Here is a 15,885-nt window from a genome sequence, read left to right on the forward strand (position 1 = left end):
GTTAATTGGCTACATACTCACCTGACAAACCGCAGCCTTTCAGTGAAGATTGGACCCACTGAATCTCGTACCTTCTGCAACCAGTCTGGAGTTCCACAGGGTAGCAACTAAGGACCGTTACTCTTCCTGATATTTTTTAACAATGTTTGTTTTATAATTCCATCTGGATGTAAACTACTATGACGATTTAAAGATATTTCTTGCTGTAGGTGTTTAGAAGACTGCAAGCAATTACAAAATGTTATTAACCAGTTTGCAGAATGGTGCCGCATGAACAAATGCTCCATTATTAGCTTCACTCGACGTAAAACTCCTATATTGTTCAATTATAGAATCGACGATGCTCCTCTTTGAAGAGTTGACGCAGTAAAAGATTTGGGAGTGGAACTGGATTCCAAGCTTACATTTCAGAAACACTACTCTAGCATCATTTCGAAAGCTAACCGCAACCTAGGTTTCATTATGCACATGGCCAAGGATTTTTGCGACTCGTGCTGCTTGCGAGCTCTCTACTTCTCGCTAGTACGCTCCATTCTTGACACAGCCTCCGTTGTATAGAGCCCGCATTTACAAATTTGAAAATCCAGAATAGAAGCTGTTCAACACAGATTCATCAGATTCGCCCTAAGACATCCTCCTTGTTCTAACACAGTAAACCTAACACCATATGAAGCCAGATGCAACCTGTTGAATATCGACACTTTGAACAAACGGAGGAATGCTTCAAGAGCTGTTTTGATGCTCCTGAGCTCCTGTCGATGTTGAATTTAAACGTCGGTTCCAGGCCTCTGAGATCTCTAAGAGACTGAAATATATATCCTCCGGTCTACCTTAACGTTTTCTAGTAAAGTACTATTTTATAATATCATGCGGGCTGTGATACAACAAAATGACACTTGTTAACAGATCGCGGTATCAAACAAGACTGACTCTTCGTTTATATCTTTCTCTTTACGTGCCTCGAGAGATTAAGATCAAATCGCTATAAATTAAGAGAAGGGTTCAACCCTTTATGCCGAATATCAGAATACATAACTGAGACTTTCTTCGACCTGCGTTTCATCGAACCGACTATGGGAAACATGAACCAGTTCAAGCGATGTGTTGTATTTTCAATAGTGTATATCATTTGTTTGACTTTTCTTTAACACTAGAGCATTTTAGGAACCGAATCCTTCGAAGTGATAGGTTAGATTAAACGTAGAAAATGTGTTAAAGTGTTCTTACTTTTTATAATTCTTGACTGATTTTTGTATGTGATCTGTAATTGTAAACTCTGTACACCTCATTTAAAATGGGTTTTTATGCCGATTCGAGAATGGTTATGATGTTATCAGCTTAAGTCGGCTTTTCCCATTGCGTACTTCATTGAGACGCTGTCAGTTGAAGTTAAATAAATAAATAAATAAATAAAAATGCAAAGCATCAGGGCGACTATCACTGATACCATAGTAATGAAAGTACTGACAGTGCATAAAAGATAACGCGGAGTATACCACAATATATCTAGCTTATCGTAGCAGTGGTCTCAAGCTCCTATAGGAAAAACAGCGCCGGGGGAAACGATGGGTGACGTTACATCCGCCTCCACTTTGAAATGATGTGAGTCTTCTTGAAGAGAAAGACCTACATCGACCTATCATGCTGACCACCAGGGGTGAACCATATCCTTATAACTGGATATTCTATATCCTTTATATTTTTTCATATACAGTGAGTATTTACAACCTTGTACGTATACATATTTTCTTCTCCTGGTTCCGTCAGTCATCAAAGGTGCACTCCTATGCTTCAATCGTTGTGAGCCGAGTAACGGGAAAAAACAAACTGAAAGGCATGTCGGGCCATTGGGGGTTCTCGTCAGCACTCTTCTACACTCCTGGTTGATTACCTTTCGTCATTATAAACCCCCATGGCAGTAGTTTCGTGATTGCCGGTAGTTCCGTTATATAATAGAGTCTTTTGACTGGATGCATTTGACATACTGCGCAGAGTTGTCAATTACCTGCTTACGGGAGGCTTCACATAACATATTGAACCTCTTTTATCCTCTTGCGCTATTGCCGAAAATATTTTCCTCTTTTAAATACTGCACCTAACCTCTTTTGGCCGTCGACACCCGACCGTCCAACTCCCGGCAAATGACTCCTTCTTCTTTGTGATTTACTGGAGTTCTACAATAAAACCTTCTCAGCATTATTTTTATCAGCTCCGTCATGTTCATCTCGTCATAGATATGGACTTCTTAGCTTAGAAATAGTATTCTGGAGACCTCGCGAACCGGATGCTTATAGGAAATCAAAAGAAATAATTAACGTTTTCCGTTAGACTCTACTAGAAATTTGGGAAATAAATATTGAATTTCATTTCCCAAATTTCTAGTAAAGTCTAACGGAAACCGATAATTATTTCTTTTGATTTCCTAAATCACTCTGCAAAAACGCTCAGTATAGATTTTCCAAATTTGGATGCTTATATCTCAATTTTTCTGCCATGCTTCTTATTAACAGGGGTATAGACCCCTTTTCCTTTTTCCGGTTAGCAAATTTTTTCTCCTACTAAAGTATACAATATTATATCGGATGGTGTAGGTCACCTAACATTCACAGCAATTAATTTACTTTACAAACCTTTTTTCCTCATACTGATACCTGGTTTACCAAAAAAAATCCCATTCTGAGCACCCGTGCGGGGTATAAAATTATTTTTTTTTTTGTTATTTCATTATGACTTTCGCTATTAATGTGCTAAATGCGGTTTTTTCTTGTCTCTTCGTTAGCCTTATTTCCCGTCATGGCAAATTTTTCTACTTATACATATTAATAGGAAAATTACGAATTTTATCAGATTTACCATTGTTCTATCCGATTTACAAAAATTCATTAGGCCATTTCAACCTTATTTTTCAGAAATCGCAAAATGTGAAAAAAAATCTTTATTCATATCACTGTCTCGCTCTGTGTTACGCTCCGGTATTAAGATGAAGTACTCGAAATGTACTTACACATGAAATAAAAACATTGGTATATTAGTTTATTGACTATCTTTGTAACAATAGTATTTTAAGCAGTTTGCATCTATTCTGCAGTATATTCATTTCACTCTCAGTGGCGCCTGAACAGCGTTGCAGAGCAAGCGAGAAGCAAAACTGTTATCCTGCTTTCTACTTCACAACGAGACATATGCTTCGCTTCTCTAGTCTTTTGCACACACGCTTTCGAGATACTTTTTGTTCGTCATGCACTCGCTGGAGTTACTTCTGCTGCTGCACCGGCACGCAAAAACTCTTTTGTCTTGCTGCTCAGCGACTGTGAAAGTGTACGCTCTCCAATCCCTGGGACACTGTGTACTCTGCGCCAGATCTCGCTCCACCTGGTCTACCCATCTTGCTCGCCTTCTTCCTGCCGGATTCGAGGCAAACACCATCTTCGCTGGGTAGTTTTCCAGCATTATTGCAACGTGCCCTGCTCAGCGTATCCGTCCAGCTTTGGCCACCTTTTGAATACTGAGTTCGCCGTAGAGTTGCGCAAGCTCATGGTTCATCCTACGCCTCCATATTCCGTTCTTCTGCACGCCACCAAAAATCGTCCTTAGTACCTGTCGTTCGAAAACTCCGAGCACTCGCACGTCCTCCTCGAGCATTGTCCACGTTTCATGCCCTTAGAGCAGCGGTTCTCAACTTGGTATACTTGAAATCCTTCAGGGGGTACGCGAAAGAAAAATCAATAATGGCGGACAAAGCAATTTTTCTCCATAATATTTCATTTATTGTTCAATCTTGTTCTTAAAACATAACTGTAGCAATCAAACAAACTGTAGTTAAATTTAAAACCTGAACTAGACTGCCACAACATGATCTCCCACTCTGCGAGAACATTTCAAGCCAAGGGGTACAATCCATATGAAAAATATCGCCAAGGGGTACGCGGACAAAAAAAGATTAAGAGCCGCTGGTGTAAAATATTCATATTCTCAAAATCATTAATAGACAAGTTCTCAGATTAACATCGCTGTAATAAATAAATCTTATTTAATTCATTACTCCATGATCACAACACTTCAATAATAAAATGCGGGTCACAAACGACTGATTTAGCTTTGCCAGTTCAAACTGATTCCCAAAATCCAGTGACTATAACCCAAATCATCTTTTAGCTTCTGCTCAGATCTCATATTCTGGCATCACTCCGCCACTCCAGCGCTCTAAATTCCGGCAGATTGACCATCTCCCTTAAAGTGGCTTATCGCGCTCTCCCGCTCAGCAAGCGTCGTAAAACGGCTCTCTACCAGAGATACAATGCGAGATCGAGAACCACACTTTTTATGTTCAGTTCCAATCCTCGTTCTTACCCAACCCAACCCAACCCAACATTAGCAAAGCATCCTCAGAAAGCCCTATGAGTCCGTTCTTCACCCAGGCTCCACTCGTCGTAAAGTATCCACCAATAGCATTATCATCAGACAACTCCTCGTAGTATGTACCATACTGAAGCAGTAGCGCAACTTAGACATTCGCAGGCACTTCAGTTCGGTACTGTCACTGGCCCTGTTTGGAAGCATCTTTGCGCATCACCGAAGCTCACTTCACGGAAGGGGATTTCGATTGCCCCGCTGAAGAGTCGCATTCGCGTCGTACTTACTCTCTGCAAAAGCTTAAACCCTCGATCGTATGTCTTTGAATAGTATCGTGCGATCGCGCGCTCAATTGTGCTTTTTGGCGTCACGGTTGTACCATACCGGCGATGCTATTAATTCGATTAAAATCAGAAAATTATCTTCCCCTGGTTGGACTTATTGCTGACTTTCTGTGCGAGAAGGCGGCAGTGTGCTGTTGTGTGACTTGTAAGAGCTGCTGCGGTGCAATTTTCTCATCTTCGTCTTCTGCTGCTGTGTGTCAGTGTATGTGTTTATGTGTAGGTACCACAGTGCTTGTTTATTACTCTTCAACTGAAGACTGAAGACCCTCGTGCAGAAGATCAACCTGGTCGCGGATGCTTATATCGTAATTCTCGTACGCCGACCGAGTCGTTTTAATATTATGATCATTAATAGTGGTGCCTTAATTCCTCCTTTGTGAGCCAGGTTAGTAATTTTCCGTTTTTATTTTTCTTCTTTTCTCTCTAAAAAGTAATCTGAATGTGAAACATGTTTGACAACACGTCATAAATCTGGTAATTTATATTTCCTCAAGCTATATTTGTATGGAAAAAGTGTGATCATTGTTTGAATTTAAACTTAAATATATCTGAGTAATCTTATTTATTATTATTATTTTTGTTTTTTTAATGTGAAAATGATCTATAAACTAACTCACAATCCACTTTTTCGCATTTCAGTGCTTCAAGGTTGAGAAATAAAGTATACCTACTCTGAACCAATACAACCCTTCCTTGTTTAGGCAATCACTCGTATTTGCATCACCTTTTAGTTTCCTCTTTACCCCTACTTCGTTTCAAATTCATTTCCAAATTATGATAAACTCAAACTTTTTCTATTTTTCCAATTCCGTCGAAATTCCGTGAAAATATTAAAAAGTCAGTTATCTCAGATTTTTTTTATATTAGGTTGTTTAATTGACTTATTTAAAAAAAAAACTCTTGTCATTATTCAGGTATATCTATTTAAGTAAAAAAACTTCAACCCTTTTCAAAAGTTAGGCCAAATAAATTTCTGGAAAAGAAGTATGCTTTCCGGGTTCGAATCACCGTCAATCTAATTTCTCAAGTTCTGAATTGAAAATTTCACTGAAAAAATCAATTGAACCCGAGAAAAAGGCAAAAGAAGTATTCAAAGTCTTAAGAAAGACGATTATAGCTCGACTTCACAAATGGATTTCGAGCTTCAAACAGTGTGATATTCTGTTGCGTGTCTGAGAGTACTGCATTCCTGCTATCTTCTTCCATCTCACACGAGAAGAATTTTATACGATAAAACGTGATTTTGTTGCGTGATTGAAAGTTCATCCTGTTCCACTGTTTGCCATCACGAAATGAGATTCATTCTTCGCATATTCATGTTACAAACGAATTAAAATGTCTCTGCGTTTTGCGAAACTGAGAAAATGACACAACTTGAAAAAAGATTGGGCCACTTTTAACATGGGTCTAAAATGAGCAGCGAAAAAAGAAAGTGCGCTCGGGATTGAAAGGTCGCTGCTTTTCCAATAGATTTTCAATTCATTCTTTTACTGATTTGCAATTGAAAAGATATGCTTTTTATTATAACAAAAGGTTAGAGAACCCCTCACCTATAATTTGAGACATAAAAGTTCAAGACCTAAAGTAACGATGTATGCATTCAAAACACAACATGACACGGAGCTCGTGGTTGGTTAAATGCTGCGAAATCAAACCAAAAATGATTGATTTTCAAATCACACTTCGATACACTTTCTACAGCATACCGCCCTTTTCAAATAAAATGTAGTTCTACGTCAAAAACCGCCTAGGATCCGTGTGAAAAAAACATAATTGAAAACCGTGTAAATTTATTAAATTCGCATGAAAAAACTTCTCCTCTGTAAAGTATCTGATGCCTGTCTGATTATTTCCACCTGAAAATCGGAAAAAAAAGATCAAGTGAAATAAGTTATTTTAGATTTCAGAGTTTGATTATATTGTAACTTGATTTTGGAAATTTGTAAGGAACTATTTGAAATTACCTGCGTTTCAAATCTCGCATGAAAAACCGCATAAAAGCCGCCGCATTAATTTCTGAAATACCTCGAAAAGGACTAAAAAGTCACGGAGGAAACTGCGTGCACTTCGAAATCCGTGAGAAAAATAACCACGTCATTTCTGAGATCGGCATGAAAAAAATTATTGGAAACATCTCGTGACAGAATCCACGTCAAAATATCCGCTTTAATTCCGAGATCCGTGGAAAATAATAGGAGAGTTGTGTGCAAAGCCACGACCACAAGATTGACGTTGCATTACTTAACAACGTTTTAATAATTTATTCAAGGGGTCATATACCTTTTTAGTTTTCAAAAAACCGATAATTTTTTTATAATATATTATCTTCAAATACAACATCTTGAGAACATTTTCACAAATTTTCATAAAGATCTGAGCAATAGGAAGAAAGTTGGAGCGATTTGCAGCGCGCCTCGCCACGGCCGCATAAGCTAAACTTGAAACTTTACACGCGATTATCTCAGAATAGTGTTTTCCGAAAAATGACTTTGCCGTGATCCTGATTGCGGGAAAACTACTGAACCGATCTCCTTCATTTTTTTTTCAAATTTTCGTTATTAAATTCGCCGGTCCTTGAACGATCGCTTTTTGAAACATACAGTTACATTTTGCCGCAAAAAAATTATTAATGCAATTTTTTGCGCTCAAAACGTGCATTTTTTGGGAAAAACGTTCCCATTTGCACTGGAAACAAAATACTCATAAAAGCGATCGTTCAAGGACCCGGCACACTCCTAAACTAATGAAATAATGTGAGTTTTTTGATTTCGGTTGACCGGCTGAGTCTCTATCAGGATCACCGCAAGCCTCTGCAAAAAATAGCGTTTCGGGGAAACGGCCATTACTCCAGTAATAATTGGTATATCTCAAAATCAAACGTATTTTTTTGTTGTTGATAAACTGTACTTTCAGAAAAATACCTCTTTGATGCAATGAAAATGGTGCTATGCACCTCATTTTTCTCGACCCTCATTTTTCTCGACCAAAAAGGTATATAACCCCTTAATTGCTCTGCTAAGAACAGTCTTCGGGATCGAGATTTTTTGACTCTAAAGTTTCGATGTCACTTGAACAGTAAAAACTCTGTATGGGCACAAACCCTCGCAGATCGGCCCTCTGTGATACCCCTACAGTGGAAATAAGGCACCCCAGTAACACAGTGGAAAGCTGTTTTCACAGTGAAAATTAGACGATCAGCCGGTATTCCATTTGCCCGGGTCCTGAATGCTTGTATTATTGCTAAAACAAGCCATAGCTTCACCAGAGGGAACGTTAGTCCTATCATTAAATAATGAAATGATTTGTTTGCATCAAAAGCAGACTCGAAAAGTCTGCCGCTGCCACGGTCGTACCACCCGATAGTAAAATGATTGGTTTGAGCAAAAGCAGGCAGGCACTATAGCCCAAAGAATCCGGCTTTCGGTGGAGTTTTATTTATTTATTTATGAAACAGTGTTTGTCTATGAGCCGACGGCTCTTGAAGACTGCTTAGTTTTCAATTAACAGTTGTTACTTCTTTACATTTTTTTAACGAAACTGATATTATTTTTTCAAATTAATTATTGAGGGTTTGTTCTAATAATACATTTGCTTTGAGATTTTTTTTGAAACGAGTTACATTAAGAGCCTTCAATTCTTCGGAAAGATTATTATAAAAAGATATTGATATTTTAAGCACTGAGTTTTGACCAAATCTTCTAGTGTTACTTCGGTGAAGTTTTGTCTCTTCTAGTTTCGCTAGACGCAAGACGTAATGAATCGCATATCATGTTGGCAACGAGCTGAAAAATACCGTTGAACTGGCAACACTGTTGTTGTTTATTTCGCTGCATTTGTGCTCAATTTATTTTTTTCATAAATCATAGTACATTTCTATTTCGGTTAACTATTAGACTGTGATAAACCGCTTAATAAAGTTTTACAGTGCTAAGCTAACGTGAAGTTCACCAGAAAAAAACTCTAAGTGTTCGTAATTTCAATAATCTTTGCGCGCTGAATAGTGCCAGTATTCCCATTAAGTTGAACAATGGAGTTTGACAAAGGATACCGACTATATCAAGTGCCAGGGCTTCTGCGACACGGTGACTCATTTTAAATGTACTGGACTGAATAATCAGCACTTTGCGAAACTGATGGCTTCAAACGAAAATATCTTGTGGTTTTGTGACGGATGTCTGAAGATGATAAAATTTGCTACATTCCGCTTTACTATTGCCGCTCTTGGCAACACCATCAATGACTGGATCATGCAGCAGACAGATGCAATTAATGAACTGAAAGCTGAGATACGCAAGGAAGGAGTGAAAGCTGCCAGTCTTGCAGATAAAACTGAAAAACTCCCCGAGGTTCACGCAATATTTGGCCAATGGTTCACCGTCCGACACAAAAACGTCGCCGTGAAGAACAGCCTATTTCTAACCGAGACATCGTAGCTGGAACGAACACCAGTCTTTCGACAATAATCGTGACATTTCCTGTAGCAGAAAAAAGTTCTGGATTTATTTATCTAGGACTCATCCGGACGTTACTGTCGATAAAATTCAAACAATGATCGAATAATGTATACATTACGACGAGCCAGCCGATGTCATCAGATTGGTCAAACGAGATGTTGATGTGAAATCACTTCAATTTGTTTCCTTCAAAGTGGGCATTGATGGACTTCCTTACTGCGCCCAGAATTGTTGATTTATTGTGAGATTTGCCCGGGTGTATGCTGTATCCCGCACTTTTATTATTAGCAATACGCTATTGAGAAGTGGCAGGCATGCTTATTATTACTTTATCTGTGTTTGTGTGTAATGTGACTTTACCCTTTCTTTTACACGCTATCCACTCTGCTTTACCGAGCCTCGTTCCTCCTGCCGATATCGCCAATTATATTTTCCTGGAAAAGTTTCGTCGTGCGTCCTTTTGGTCAGTTTTATTACAAGAGGGACTTGTTTTTGTTAGGAGGAAGTCACACAAAGATATTATAGCATTCAGCGTAAAAAAGGTAAGTGGGGGGGAGGACCTGAAAATAATCCCATGTTTAAGTACTATTTTGAAATCGAATGGTCTGATTCCACTATAGACCATTCCATGACCACCTGCTTGACAAAGCGGACTCTGCAACCTTGCATGTTGCATATTGCAAATGTGCGTTTGGATAACAACCGTCTTTGTTAAGGCGTTCCAACATTATGATTGAAAATTTTGTGCAAACACGTGTTGAAGTGCTACAGAATTTTAATTTGCACATGCCACTATTCCATCCGAATGTAAAATGATTGGTTTGAGCAAAAGTAAGCTCCTATGTAACCCAAATGTGCATACCCGCATCCTGTAGAGGACAGTTTACCAGTGCAGAAAATTTCTCTAAGTTCGTGTCAATTTGGTCTATACCTACCTCTGTGTGTACAAACAAAAGAGAAAATTCATTAATTTTTCAATTGTAGATTTGTTTCTCCTGTGAAGAACAGTGTTTGTATTGAAACAATTACCCTCAATCATTAAACAAAAACCGAATTCCTTTTCGGTGAGTAGTTAGTGAGTACTTTTTCTGCTGGTTTCACACCAGCCACTCTACTTTGTTAATACTACAATTGGAAACTATCCTCTGCCGCACAAAAGTTGAACCGAAAAAATTAGGCACAATCCAAATCGGTTGCTCCCGCCCTCCGCAGCACGATCCCCTACTAACATTGCAATTGAAATCTGACGTTCACTTTTGACGTAGGACTACGTCTTTGTTTTCTATGCTAGATTACATTTTGTAAAATTGAAAATAAAAAAGGCAAATGTTTCGTCAGATTTCAAACGATTATAGCAAGCGAACGACTTAATGCTTCTTAGTCATTTATGTGTCAGTTGATTGATAAAATGTGTGACAAATGTTTGATATAATTTTAAACCTTGTTGCTTTACTGGCTTTTGGTGTAAATAGGTGGAAAGTTCCAAGGTCAAGCTTTCCCATACAGTTCCCTCGCTATTGCCTTGTTTCCCGAGCACGGATAACAATCAAATGGACGGAATAAATCCCACTGCCTACATATTCAGGCTCAATAAAGTGTTGTTTTGTTTCGTTTCTCTTTCTTGAGACTGCGTGGCCACGCCTTCAATGCAAGAATTTACGCTTAACTCGATACAAAAGACTGCGTGTAGAAAATTCAACTTCATTTGTGTTCGTAACACGGTAGCGAGTGGAGTATAGCTGTTATAGGCTTGCAGCATCAGAAAACGAGAGCTGTAGGATTATTTGCTAGCTACTGAAGGCCAGAGCGGAGAGCAAATTTATTATGTGCGGCCAAGCAAAATATTCGATGCTACCGGTGGTGCGATCATCAGCGTTCTGTAGTACGCATTCCTTGTTGAAAATTATGGAATCCATTCTTTTCAAAACTATGAATGCTTGAAGATAAGAGTTATGAGAATTTTCGCAACTACTACTAGTGTGAAATATTCATATATTTCTCTATAATCATTTTTACAATAACGACCAGAGCACTACAAAAATAAATGGCAGTGTTGCCTGTGAACAGTTTATCGTAGCACGATAACGATAACGCAGATTAGTGAATCTAGAACCAGGATAATTTCGCATCAGAAAACACAAATTTTTTGGTACTCATGACAATAATTCAGTAGTATTGAAGGTGTTTTGTTTCGTTTCTCTTTCTCTAATCTGCGTTGCTCCGCCTTCATTGCAAAAATCTACGCTCAACTCGACACAAGACTGCGTGTAGAAAATTCATCTTCATTCTTTCAAGGTGAATGACCAACACATGGTTAAAGCCTCGTTAAAGAAATAAATAAATAAATAAATAAATAAAATTCTTGTTCTTAACACAATAACAAGTGGAGCCCTTATACATTTTTTTGTATGATTTAGACCACTGTGACCATTATTTTGATCTTTTGTGGTATACCTCTTCTTTAGTCTAAGTACTCGTGGCAGACAAAGTCCAAAGTCGACCTCGAAAGGCTGTAAAGTTCCTTTTCCAAAGGCTTTTATTCTGCACTGTGTTAGTACACTGAAGTGGCAGAGCAAATGTTCTGCGGTTTCACATTCGAACCTGCAGAGACGACAAATTTCGTCATTTGAGTGACCAATTTGTTTCAGGTGATACTTGCTTGGACAGTGTCCTGTATGCTTTTTTATGGCTTTTCTACATGCTTGGTTTTATAAACCGTTTCGACTGGCGTAGCCCTACAGAGCATATCCGGTTCTTCTATATGTATTCCCAGGTTTTCATTCTGCTTTCAAGGCGCTTGATGACACTTCAAAGCCCTTATACATACCTGTGTTAGATACACGGTGTATAACAAGCGTAGTCAAATATGTTAAACAAGAGTTAAAATCAATATCTATATTTGTCCTACGTCACCATTTCATACAACCCCTAAGGCTGTATACCTTGTAATATTTCTATTCCCAATTGAAATGTTGGTCGGAGAACATAGTTTCAAGATTATTTTCATGCATAAAAGCAGTAAAGACATGCGGCGCGCGTTCCTTTTCAATCTGGCTTCTGAAACAAAAGCAGCAGCAGTTCTCAAATATCTGCCGAGAGATGATCCATAAGAAGCACATACAACTATACAACTTTTTCAAGCTCTGTCATTTTCGCTTCTGCGTTTACGGAGCTGGTCGTTTTCATCGCCTTAAAGAGAAAAAACGACCAACTTGGTAAACGTAGAAGCGAGAATGATGGAACATGAAAAAAGCTCCGTATCAAAGAACTGGTGCTGAAGCCTAATTTTTTTGCTTCAGAAGCCGGATTCTAAATGAACGCGAGCCTCATGTCTGTGCTGCTGTTATGCATGAAAATGAGACCATCTCTTCCACGGGAACAGTTAGACGATAAGCGATGAAGATGCGAAGTGTAAAGGCAATATTTGGTACATTTTGGTTGATTGATATCGATTTTGAATTAAATTTGAACTTACTGATTTTTTTTAAATAATAACTATTATAACATATTACGTCATACTCTTGATGCTAATAACAAATCTTATTGAATACAGATTTTTACATCGTTATACATGGCTGAAATATTACATATAAAATATTTCACAAGATGCGAGAGATATCTCAAATTGTAATTCCTACGTCAAAAACCCTTTCAAACAAAACATCTCAAGCGCCTCTAAAATCTGGAAAACCGAATTGTCACTATACCTAGGAAACACAATTTAATCCAGTTTTCAACGAATATATTTTCTACAATAAATAATCCAAAGACGGGGGCCTAGCGTGGTTGGTAACGTCTCCGCCAACCACGCTCGACGCCTGGGTTCGAATCCCAACGCCGACATAGGTGTCAATGGTTGTGAGGTCGCGTGATCCACTCACAACCAACCCAACTGGTCTAGATTCAATCCTAGCCGACACCGGGAGATTTTCTGAGGCGAAAAATCTCTGGGACCACGCCTTCCATCGCATGAGGAAGTAAAACCGTTGGCGCCGGTCCGTTAATCAACAGGTCGTAAGTTAGGGTCCTGGGTGTAGTCGCCTCCCCGGGCGTCGGTGATTGGCTGCAACAGTGGCGGAAATAGACCGACGGAAAATAAGCGAGAATAAAAAAAATAATAATCCAATCTTTCGGGGGCTATCAAGGTTGGCGCCGGAACACGAGTTTTGAGAAAACGTCAAAAATGTTTTTTCGAAAATTTGTATGCCCCCATGCATCATTTTCAACAAATTGTTTTAACTAGCTTCTATTAAGAAAAAATCCTCAGAAACAATATTTTTAAGGACTACAATTTATGACGCAGCTGTGACAATTCCATCAAATTCGTTACAGTAGTTTTTAATTTCAAATGACAATAGCTACATAAAAACTTACACAAATTAAATAAAACTTTGGTGATTCAAACACATAGGTGATAGTCTTCAAATTTGTTTCTATTTTCAATTGCGATTTTTAGTGATCCGTTTCATGGACTCTCACCATTATCAAAGAAGATCAGTGAACCATAAAAATCTTTCATTTATTTCACTCGGTTCTAACTCTCCAGCTTTAAAACCGTGGCAGAATTAAGGGGAAATTTAAATGAAATGAGTTGTTATTTTCAACAATCAATTCGAAAAAAATGCCTATGCCATTTTTTCCGGATATCACATAAACAGTTCTGAATGAATGTCAGATTATAAACTACACAATACGGAAAATACAAGATGAAATAAAACTATACACCTTTTGAGCAGTACCTAAGTCGTTAGAAATCAAATAAATTACATCTCAAAAATCAATTTTTTTTAAATCATCATTTTTTTAATACTAGACTGGTAAAATTTTTGAATGGAAATGATATTAACACCCGAGTTTTACCGAGTAATTACCAACCATACAGTACCGATAATTTAGCTCAGAAGCTTCAGGTCATTTACTTATTATTACCAACATATTTCTATTTGTATTTCTGCCATTTAACATCCATTATTATGTAACTTTCTCTCCTGTTATGTGACGTGTTATGTGCCGAATTTCGTTTTCACACGCTCCATCCAATCTGAAACCTGTTTTGCATAAATTTGTATTAAAAATAAAACTTTTCAATTAAGTTTAGTATCGAAGAATTGTGCGAAATACAAGTTTCACGCAATCATTTAATAATAAGCATTGAACTGTTATTGTTTTTCTATACACAGTCGAAACAAAGATGTTCCTTTATATTACGAATCTATAATTACCCATCAGCCTCACCCAACACAGCTGACAGCGCAAGTAAGTGTTTGGCACTGCATTGAACAATAATTTCCCATCGTGATCCGGCAATCTCTCGTCGAACTGAATTGATTTAAAGTGTAGCTATAAAACCCATCTTTAAGGCGAGAGCACGCCAGCCTTTCAGTTGCGCAAGGAAAATCTGCAAATCTGCACTCTGCAGTTAGTTGCAGTCTCCTACGAAGTCAGGAATGCAAGCGCACTGAAAATAAAACAAAGAACAGCAAAACACTAGATGCAAACCGGGGTAGAAAGCGATAGACATAAAAACATCTGACCATAAAAACGATGCGAAACAATAAGGAACCGAACAGCGAAAAAAAAGAGGAGAATAGGGCAAAGACCGCACCGCACCGAGTTGCTGATAGTACTAAACCGAAGTTGAAGTGTGTAAAGCAGCATTACATTTTGTGCGCGGGTGAATTCATAGAGCGCGTTTCAAGCCTGGAAAACCCTCTGCTGCACGATAATGATCACGGCAAAAGTCTATATACAACACAACTATTTTTGCGGACCTGAACGCCTTACTCCTCTCTGTTCTGCTAGATCCAGCCAACAACCGAAGGCTCGACTGGACTAAGTAAATAATATTTAACATATTCCACGGACGACCACGAATGTAATTCCCGCTGTCTATGGTGGGCTTCCGAACCAGACCACGGATGACAGTGGGGACTGCGCGAATGTGTAGTCGAAATGTGCAGCAAAAAAAACAGCGAATTCACAGCACAAACGAACACACGAATTACCTCGGAAAGCAGAGATATAAATGAGGCATTAACATTTCCCGAATGACGGCGGAATCCGTCTTCCGTTGGACGCAATAAAACTAGTCTGTCGAGAGAGTTGAACTAGAACTGAGAGACGAACCTGAAATTTTATTTTTGGCTTTGAACTCATTGAACGTAAAGTTGAACATTCGTTTAAGAACTGTCCAATTTCACTTTAATGTACTATTTGGTTCTAAAATGACCAAGTAAAACGAAACCAGAATGCGATAATTTATTCTAATGGATTCCGAACTCAAGTAGCGACTAGCATCGACCGTCGCCACCGTCATCGTATGTTTAATTAAATTCTCCATCCATTGGTGCTCGAACTGGCCGGACAAGGTTTGACTATTCTGACAAATAATACACTCGTACATACTCTATCCGCACTGGACGCAACCCCCCATCATTGATGAAATATAAATCCAATCCAATCTTCCATTCCGAGGGTGGTTGCACTCATACGGGTAGCAGCAGCACTTGTAGAACAAGGCTAAGCTGTCATCACTCATCAAGGGCCGGCATTCGATTCCTAGTCGATAGCGCAATATGGGACAACGCACTTGACCACATTCGACTTTACAATTCCCCGGAGAGGCAACCGTCTAGCTTCGTTTCATCCACAACAAACTAATCTTCATTAGTCGCTTACCAGAAGGGGGAAACTAATCGTCAGAGGTGTACTGTCACATCGACGACAAGACGCCG

At 38.7% G+C, this 15,885-nt stretch overlaps 1 protein-coding gene across 3 annotated transcripts in view; it reads left to right on the plus strand.

The window, feature by feature from the left end:
* LOC129721805 (protein N-terminal asparagine amidohydrolase) overlaps positions 1-15,885 on the plus strand; it is a 76,924-nt gene that overhangs the window by 5,385 nt on the left and 55,654 nt on the right. The window contains exon 1 of one of the 3 annotated variants that reach the window (XM_055674810.1): positions 4,542-5,082. The exons of the other annotated variants lie outside the window; for them this stretch is intronic. The gene's annotated coding sequence lies outside the window, so the exon portion shown is untranslated. Of the gene's footprint in view, positions 1-4,541; positions 5,083-15,885 lie in introns of those variants that run through there. 3 annotated transcript variants of the gene reach the window in all.

This window comes from Wyeomyia smithii, chromosome 2 (assembly GCF_029784165.1).
Source record: "Wyeomyia smithii strain HCP4-BCI-WySm-NY-G18 chromosome 2, ASM2978416v1, whole genome shotgun sequence".
NCBI classification, from domain to species: Eukaryota; Metazoa; Arthropoda; class Insecta; order Diptera; family Culicidae; genus Wyeomyia; species Wyeomyia smithii.